The sequence below is a fragment of the Engystomops pustulosus genome, chromosome 7, assembly GCF_040894005.1.
Source record: "Engystomops pustulosus chromosome 7, aEngPut4.maternal, whole genome shotgun sequence".
NCBI lineage: Eukaryota > Metazoa > Chordata > Amphibia > Anura > Leptodactylidae > Engystomops > Engystomops pustulosus.
The window spans coordinates 18116201-18126177 of NC_092417.1; the positions used below are offsets into that span (position 1 = coordinate 18116201).

At 45.0% G+C, this 9977-nt stretch overlaps 1 pseudogene; it reads right to left on the reverse strand.

The window, feature by feature from the left end:
* Positions 1–1027: 1027 nt before the first annotated feature.
* LOC140070001 (olfactory receptor 10A7-like) lies at positions 1028–1958 on the reverse strand (annotated as a pseudogene).
* Positions 1959–9977: the final 8019 nt, after the last annotated feature.

Consider the following 9977-nt stretch of genomic DNA (forward strand, 5'->3'; position numbering starts at 1 on the left):
AAACAAAAAAAAAGTATAACGTTATTGTAGGCCTAAGAAGGGCTGTTGGGTTCTTGTAGAATCACTCCTGCCTAACATTATTCTAATAGAACAGCCTAACGCTTTCCCTGACCAGCAGCAGCTCTCTCCCTAGCGGCATCCAGACACAGAATGATCCGAGCAGCGTGGGCAGGGGCTAGTCTATTCCAGGGTCACCTGATCTGGCCAGCCAACCACTGCTATCAACGTGTAAGGGTACCACGTCATGCTGGGTGGAGTGCAGAGTCTCCTGGCTTGTGATTGGCTCTGTTTCTGGCCGCCAAAAAGCAAAACGGCGGGAGATGCCATTTTCTCGAGCGGGCGAAGTATTCGTCCGAGCAACGAGCAGTTTCGAGTACGCTAATGCTCGAACTAGCATCAAGCTCGGACGAGTATGTTCGCTCATCTCTAATGACTACGCATTTTGGGGCTGGATAAGCGCCTTCGTCAGGTCAACAATAAAAGCATATACCACGTATAAAATTGTCCATCGTTGTCTCCTATTTCTTGTAGGGACATGTGGACCACCAGTGTTTTTCGTGTGGCTGCTTTATGGTCTGTTGGTTCTGAGAGACCGAAGCCACCAAAACTTTTTGTACTATGATTATTTGTTATAGGGAAATTCTTCATTTCCACAAGATTTCAGCTTTTTTGTCAATGTGTGTCGGGTGCAGTGATATACTGGTACAAATGGCAGTACCATAAAGGTTATATGTTGCTAATATATCGAGAACATTTATTAAGATGTTTCCAAAATGAAGATTTATATACTTTAATATGCAATATTTTACAGATATGGTGGGAATACAAAAATTGTGCTTTATCGAAGCAGACTGGGGCTGTTCCTTAGAGAGAACTACATGTTTTGAGGGGAATATGAGTTTACTATAGTTGGTTTGTTTTGCGGAACTCACCTTAAACTTAATGGGGGAGTTTTTTCAAGACTAAGAAACAACAAACCGTCTTATATTGATGAGTGAGATCGGTCTAAAACCAAAATTTCAACTTTTTAATGCTTTTCTGTCTGTCTTATAAGCTTCATTCTGATCGTATTTATAACATCCTTGTTCCTCATGCTGTAAATGATGGGGTTCAGCATTGGAGTCACAGCTGTATATATAAGGGATACAGCCTTGTCTACCTCTGGAGAGGAAGCAGACCGAGGTCTTAGATACAAGGACATAATAGTCCCATAATAGATAGACACTACTGTGAGGTGAGACACACATGTGGAGAACGTTTTTTGTCTGCCTTGAGAAGAAGAAATCTTCAAAATAGTGGAGATGATTTGGATGTATGAGATTAGTATGAGAAAGAATGCTCCCACCGCTAGGATCAAGGCTGAGAACAAGTTTATTAATTCATTGAACCAAGGGTCTTTGCAGGACATTCGAAAGAATAGAGGCAACTCACAGAAGAAGTGGTTGACATGGTGAGATCTACAGAAGGGTAGATGGAAGGCGAGGCTCACATGAATGGCTGCATTAATGACCCCATGATCCAATAGCTAAATAGGCGCACACCGTCCTACTCATGATATTCCTGTAGTGCAGAGGCATACAAATGGCCAAATATCTATCATAAGCCATGACGGCAAGTATTACGCACTCAGTTGCTCCGAATGTCAAATGGAAATACATCTGAAGAGCACATCCCAACAGAGAAATACTTCTGTCTCTGGACAAAGTAATGATGAGAAGCCTGGGGACCATGGTGGAAGAGAAGCAGATGTCGAGTATGGAGAGATTAGTCAGGAAGAAGTACATGGGGGTCTGTAGCTTTGGGTTGATCCTCACCACAATAATCACAAGAAAATTTCCTGCTAATGTTATCAGATACATCACTAATAACACCATAAAGCAAATGATCTGAAGATGCAGGACATTAGAAAGACCAAGGAGGATGAATCTTCCTGAAGATGTTTGATTTGAGTCCTCCATTATAGTCCTTGTTACTGGAATAAAATGGTAAAAATGTCACATTTGGAGATCTAAAATATTTCTATTTTTTATTATAATTTAGTGGGAGACAAAATAAACCCAAAACATCTACTATACATCAACAACATGCACTCTGATGGCCTCAATTTTATTTGATTCATGATTTATACTGACAATGATCTTGGGGAAGGGCTTAAATGAGTAGAAGTAGTAAGTCTGAGGAACTGACCCATTGGGTAGATCTCAAGTTTAGATACACAGAAGGACATCACCTGAGAGACAACATGTGTCAGATGGGTCAAATAGTTGGCATTGTTACCTAACAATACACAAGAAGGCCATGTTTAGTCTCATAATAAGTAAGTAGGGCAGCAGTACTCAATATCAAGTGGCAGCTGCATAAAGCAAATGAGATTTCTGAAAGTATAAGAACTGAGATAAAAACCTGAGAACCCAATCTATTAGATCACTTGTAAGACCTTGTCTCAAGTCAGAGATTCACCTTTGACCTCAAATTGTAAAAACTAAAGACTAAATAGAAATATATTTCTTTATCAAATATGTTGTTTTGCTCTCATCTTATTTCAAAGATTCCACCAGTAAGATACAAGACTCTGGTATCAGACATGTCCCCCGTCCTACTGCTGAGTAACATTATACACTCACCGGCCACTTTATTAGGTACACCTGTCCAACTGCTCGTTAACACTTAATTTCTAATCAGCCAATCACATGGCGGCAACACAGTGTATTTAGGCATGTAGACATGGTCAAGACAAACTCCTGCAGTTCAAACCGAGCATCAGTATGGGGAAGAAAGGTGATTTGTGGCCTTTGAACGTGGCATGGTTGTTGGTGCCAGAAGGGCTGGTCTGAGTATTTCAGAAACTGCTGATCTACTGGGATTTTCATGAACACCCATCTCTAGGGTTTACAGAGAATGGTCCGAAAAAGAAAAAACATCCAGTGAGCGACAGTTCTGTGGGCGGAAATGCCTTGTTGATGCTAGAGGTCAGAGGAGAATGGGCAGACTGGTTTGAGCTCATAGAAAGGCAACAGTGACTCAAATCGCCACCCATTACAACCAAGGTAGGCAGAAGAGCATCTCTGAACGCACAGTACGTCCAACTTTGAGGCAGATGGGCTACAACAGCAGAAGACCACACCGGGTGCCACTCCTTTCAGCTAAGAACAGGAAACTGAGGCTACAATTTGCACAAGCTCATCGAAATCGGACAGTAGAAGATTGGAAAAACGTTGCCTGGTCTGATGAATCTCGATTGCTGCTGCGACATTCGGATGGTAGGGTCAGAATTTGGCGTCAACAACATGAAAGCATGGATCCATCCTGCCTTGTATCAACGGTTCAGGCTGGTGGTGGTGTCATGGTGTGGGGAATATTTTCTTGGCACTCTTTGGGCCCCTTGGTACCAATTGAGCATTGAGCCACAGCCTACCTGAGTATTGTTGCTGACCATGTCCATCCCTTTATGACCACAATGTACCCATTATCTGATGGCTACTTTCAGCAGGATAATGCGCCATGTCATAAAGCTGGAATCATCTCAGACTGGTTTCTTGAACATGAAAATGAGTTCACTGTACTCAAATGGCCTCCACAGTCACCAGATCTCAATCCAATAGAGCATCTTTGGGATGTGGTGGAACAGGAGATTCGCATCATGGATGTGCAGCCGACAAATCTGCGGCAACTGTGTGATGCCATCATGTCAATATGGACCAAAATCTCTGAGGAATGCTTCCAACACCTTGTTGAATCTATGCCACGAAGAATTGAGGCAGTTCTGAAGGCAAAAGGGGGTCCAACCCGTTACTAGCATGGTGTACCTAATAAAGTGGCCGCCTCTCTATATAGTAACATCTTAAAAGGGGGTCATTTATCTTCATTTTTCTTCCTGCTTTACTGTCTTTGTTGAGACAATTTTTTGGCCCATTGCAATTTTTATGCCTTTTTGGGGATATTTTGAAATGTCCGCTGGACATTTATTTTTTGTCAGTAAGACACATTTATCTTCTATTCCAGATGTGCTAAATGTCGCAAAGGACATTTATCATTTCAAATTGTCTAAAATTTGTGAAATTTTTCGAGCAAAGAGCTCCAGATGAAGCCATACTTAAGGAAAACATAGAAAATGGAAAGAAGTGATTTGAGACACTTATGCAACATTTTTGTGACATTTTTAACAAATGCCAGAAAATGAAATCTGAAAAAAAAAAAAACCTTTAACACAAAGAAAAAATAGGATTGATAAATTACTAAAGAAGCCGATAGAAAAAAGACCAAAACAAACAGAGATAATATAAATGACCCTCATAATTTTTTGTTACATGGCCGACCAAAGATGAAGATGAGCGACTCAACAACTGAAACACATTGAGAGATATTTATTATACACCTGCGTTCGTGCCTCTTGATGTATCCAATGGGGCGTGGGCTGGCTGGCGTAGAAATAAATGCAGCCAGCGACTTGTCACATTTGAAAAGTTGTTAGCTGCAGCAAGTGTGCAGGTGTGGGGACAGTAACGGTAGGCACTGGCCCACTCCCAGCCGGCCGTGACATCCGCTTGTCTGGCCGGACCCCCCCATTGGGGTAAAGAATCGCAAGTGCTAGCAATAAGCATTTGCGATTATTTCAGGTCTTCTTTACAAAAAAGGTCTAGTTGACCTCACTGAGACCCATTGGTCAATTTAAAACATCACTTTTATTCTTTACTTTTAAAATGAGACGCCTATTTTTACATGTATTATGCGGACACATTGGGGGTCATTTACTAACGGCCCGATTCGCGTTTTCCCGACGTGTTACCCGAATATTTCCGATTTGCGCCGCTTGTACATGAATTGCCCCGGGTTTTTGGCGCACGCGATCGGATTGTGGCGCATCGGGGCCGGCATGCGCGCGACAGAAATCGGGGGGCGTGGCCGAACGCAAACCCGACGTATTCGGAAAAACCGCCGCATTTAAAAACCGAAATGTGTCGCTTGGGAAGCGCTCACCTTCACCTGCTATGCGATGGTGCATTCCGGGGCGTTAAGATTATTTTCGGCGCAGCAGCGCCACCTGGTGGACGGCGGAGGAACTACCTTCTTAAATCCCAGCCGGACCCGAATCCTGTGCAGAGAACGCGCCGCTGGATCGCGAATGGGCCGGGTAAGTAAATCTGCCCCATTCTCTCTATTCATTAAAACTATGTAGACTTTTATGAGAAGTATATTGTGTGGTTTAGGGTACATTCACACAGCTGTATGCCCGCTGTGCGGGCATACCGCCGTGTGCTGGAGAGGAGGAGGAGGCGGCCCCTCCTACCTCCATAGAGAATAGCGGCTCACGGCAGCACACACGCCGAAAGATAGAGCATGCTCTATCTTTTTGCGGTGTGCGGGCCGGATCGGTGCCACACATGTATCTGCCCCGCGCCTCTATTGCCGTCTATGGGGACGTACATGCGGCCGCAAATTTGCGGCCGCATGTATGTCCCCGCAAACAGCAATGTGAATGTGCCCTTAGGGTGTTTATCTACAGAGTCTTAAAGTCGTCCTTGGTGCGGATTAGCTACTCATTAGACAAAATATTTAACTCCACAGCTGTAAAATAGTCAGTGGTACGAATTAACTGCACATTTGGGACTGATGCTAACTAACTATGACGGTGAAAACTACTGGTTAAGGATAGTTACCATCAGTGCCAAATGTGCAGTAAATTCGCACCACTGACTATTTTAAGGTTGTGGAGTTAAATATTTTGTCTAATGAGTAGCTAATCCGCACGAAGGATGACTTTAAGGCTCTGGAGATAAACACCCTAAACCCCACAGTATACTTCTCACAAAAGTCTATGTAGTTTTAATGAATAAAGAGAATTTGTCCGCATAATCCATGTAAAAATAGGCGTCTCATTTTAAAAGTAAAGAATAAAAGTGATGTTTTAAATTGACCGATGGGTCTCAGTGAGGTCAACTAGACCTTTTTTGTAAATAAGCTTTTGAATATATGGACCCTGTCAAGTATATTTGTCCACATTTGGTGTACCAATGAGGTGGCGCAGAGTCCCTGATAAATATGCCCCCTTGTAGTATAGAGAGGCTACAATTTGGATTGTTCAGAAGATGCCTTAATTATAGATGTAATTAAAAAAAAAAACATTATGGAAAATAGAATACTTTGTTACATTTTTGGACTCGCACCCCAGCTGTCTGCATTATTTTGAAATAGACTTACCTTAGAAATAGAAAATCTTTCGTTTTTTTCTGTGAACATTTCTTTAGTTAGGATCAATAATTTTAATATTTTCTTAAATCTTTATTTTTGTTGTTAGACTTCATAATGCGGCCCTTAAATTCTTGCCCAGAGCAGATTGTATTGTTGGAAGCTTCCTTTTTTATATTTGTTAGATTATCTGGGGATATTAGGCCACAGTGGACATCGTAGACCTGAGGGACATGGTGATGCCTCTAGATTTCTCTGAAGAATTTATATTGTCAAGGTATCGGTGATATTTTTTTTTTATACCTTTAGGGTTTACTTTGCACTGTATACTTAACAAAAAATACAAAAATATATCGGGAAGCAGCTGTGATGATGTTTGTAAGGTATTACAATATGCGAGTGAAAGGATATGTTTATTATGCAAAAGTGTCTAAAATAAACTTTTACTGAACACCACTTCTTATATCCTTTAGCTGCCATTGTCCTGCTGATTCTAGAACCAACATAATTCCACCTCAGGACAGTTATGAGCCAATGAGTATTGTTACAGAGAAGACTTAGTGTCACGGGTGTCCCTGCGATCCATGTATCGGATTGCAGGCACACCCGTGCCGCCCTTTGTGGCAGAGCCCTGTCCCCCCTAGCTCACTCACCTCTCCGCGTTTTTACTCCTGTCCCAGCTGCTCAGTGCATGCAAACCTGCTCACTAGGGAGCGCACACTCCGGCACTCGCAGATATAAAGGGCCAGTGAGCCGCTGATTGGCGCTGGCCACCTCCGGGTTTTCTTTAAAAGCTGGCTTCTCCCAGCAACCCCTGCCGGATCTTAGTGCTTGTTCCTGCTCTGATCTCCCGTTGTGACCCCAGACCTGACCCTGACTCTGTACCTTTGCTGTCGGCCCTGACCTCCTGCTTCGTTCCAAACTCTGCACCTCTGCTGATGTTCTGACTATCTGCCTGTTCCTAACTCCGAGACTGCCTTGTGTTCCTGTAGCTCAACCTTGGCTGCCACAGCGGACAAGTTGCACCTGTAGAATGACCTTGCAGCAAGACTATCTTGTTTTTTCGACGGGCTCCGGTGAAGACCGGGTGCCAATTAGATTCTGTTCCCAGGTGTCGGCTTGCGTCATTATCCGCGGTGGTCCAGGGGGTTCACTGACCCCGGGCCCTGACAGTATAATCCGGCCATGGTCCCCGCCAAATTGGTGCTTCCAAAACTGGCTGATCTTACCACCGTTGTGGTTCAGCAGTCCCAACAGATTGCTGCTCAAGGAGAACAGCTTGAACAAGTTACTGCAATGCTGCAACAGTTGATTGCCACTCAGCATCAGCATCAGACTCCTGCTACCCCGGCTTGTCTACCTGCTGTAGAACCTAGGTTAAGACTTTCTATGCCCAACAAGTATGATGGGGACCCCAAGCTGTGCATAGGCTTTATTACCCAGTGCTCCTTGCCATTGAACTTATGCCATCTCAGTTTGTCACTGAACTCTCCAAAGTGGCATTCATTGTCAGTATCCTCTCCGGGAAAGCCGTGGCCTACACCTCTATAGGTCAAAGGCAATCCAGTCACGGATTCCTGGCTGAATTCCTGGCTGCATTCCTGGCTGAATTCTGGGCTGTATTTGAAGAACCTGCACGAGCTTCCTAAGCTGAGAATGCGCTGCTGAACCTGTGTCAAAGTGATTCGTCTGTGGGAGAGTATGCGGTTCATTTCCGTACCCTGGCCTCTGAACTCTCTTGGAATGATGCGGCTCTGTCAGCAACCTTTAAAAAAGGACTTTTGCCTCAAGTTAAGGATGCATTGGCTGCTCGTGACTTGCCATCTACTCTGAGTGGTCTCATCACACTAGCCACTTGGATTGATGTGTGGTTTATGGAGCGTTCTGAGGAGTTATATCATGAGCATCCCCAAGTCCATCCTCAACGTCTACCTCACCTAGCCCCTGCCTTCCAAAGGCTGCTCCAGTCTCCGGTCGTACCGTCTGCAGAGGAGCCTTTGCAGATTGATAGAGCCAGACACTCCTCCCAGGAACACTTCAGAAGATGTCAGGAGAATCTTCACTTGTACTGTGCCAGTCTGAAGCACTTCATTGGGGCTTGTCCGGTCTGTCCCTAGCATCCAGGAAACGCAAGCACCTAGGGTTCTTGGGAGAAGCATCCCGAAGTGTGAACAAAGCTTCTCCACGCCTGACTATTCCTGTGCTCCTCCATTTCAGCTCCCACACTCTGATTCTGCTTTCTTGGACTCTGGTTCAGCAGGGAACTTACTGTTGTGGATGCCGCTCTGGTTTCCTGCAAATCTGCAGTATACGTGTGTCGTAGTCTACCTAAACGACATCTTGGTGTTCTCTCCAGACCTTGATACCAAGTAGTCCCACATACAACAAGTTCTTGACCGCCTTCGGGCTAATCGTCTCTACACCAAGCTCGAGAAATGCCAGTTTCACCAATGGAGCCTTCCTTTCCTCGGCTATATAATCTCCAACATAGGCCTCCAGATGGATCCTGCTGAACTGTCTGCAGTTCTACAGTGGCAACGCCCAGAAGGTTTCCATGCCATTTAGAGGTTCCTAGGCTTTGCAAACTATTATTGGCAGTTTATTCAGCATTTCTCCACTCTAGTGTCTCCCATCGTATCGCTCACCAAGAAGGGCGCCAATCCCCGCCTCTGGCCCTCGGCGGCAGAAGAAGCCAAGGCAAAGGCGGACATCAGGCCTCTCCAGGCCTGACACCAGAAGCCCTATCATCATGAGGTTGGCGCATTCTCCGTAGGTGCTGGGGCGGTGCTCACCCAGAATCCGTCTAAGGGCAGTACTCTTACTTGTGGCTTTTTCTCTAGAACTTTTTCTGCCAAAGAGAGTAATTACTCTATTGGAGATAGAGAACTGTTGGTCATCAATCTTGCTCTGAAGAATGGCGATATCTACTGGAAGGAGCTCTCCATCCGGTTTGTATATAAACAGACCATAAGAACCTCTTGTATCTCCAGACAGTCCAATGTCTTAACACCAGGCAAGCCTGTTGGTCGCACTTTTTTTCATGCTTCAACCTGTTGATCTATTTCCGTCTGACGGAGAAGAATATCAAGGCTGGTGCCCTTTTTCGTGCCTCTGACGTCATTGGAGACGAGCTGGTCCCTTGGAATATTGTCTCTCCTGATCAACTGGTTGTTGCCGCTCTGGTGGATCTATGGCAGCTTCCTCCCGGCAAGACGTATGTCTCTCCTCCGGGCCACCGACTGCACAAGACCCAGGCTGATAAGAAGCGTAGGACTTCTCCTGTCTTCTCTCCAGGTGATAAGGTGTGGTTATCTTCCAGATACATCCGGCTGAAGATACCTAGTTACAAGCTTGGTCTATGCTATCAGGTATAAATCTGGTGGTGTACAAGCTCCGCCTTCCTCCTATGATAAGTATCCCAAACTTCTTCCATGTCTTTTTCCTGAAGCCTGTCATCTTTAACCGCTTCTCTCAGCAATCTCCTCCTCCCGAAGCTGATTTCACGGATATCTATGAGATTAAGGAGGTACTGAACATGAGAGGTAAGTGGTTCTTCCTTGTTGACTGGACCACAGCCCCCTCCAAAGGTTTCTCTGGACCAAGGAGAGGGAGAGGCTGTAGGGGGGTACTGTCATAGGTGTCCCCCCTAGCTCACTCACTTCTCTGCATTCCTGTTCCTGTCCTGGCTGGCCAGCGTGCACGTACCCACTCCCTAGGACAAGCGCACGCCAGCGCTCAGATTTAAAGGGCCAGCGCGCCACTGATTGATGCTGGCCACTTCCTGGTTTTCT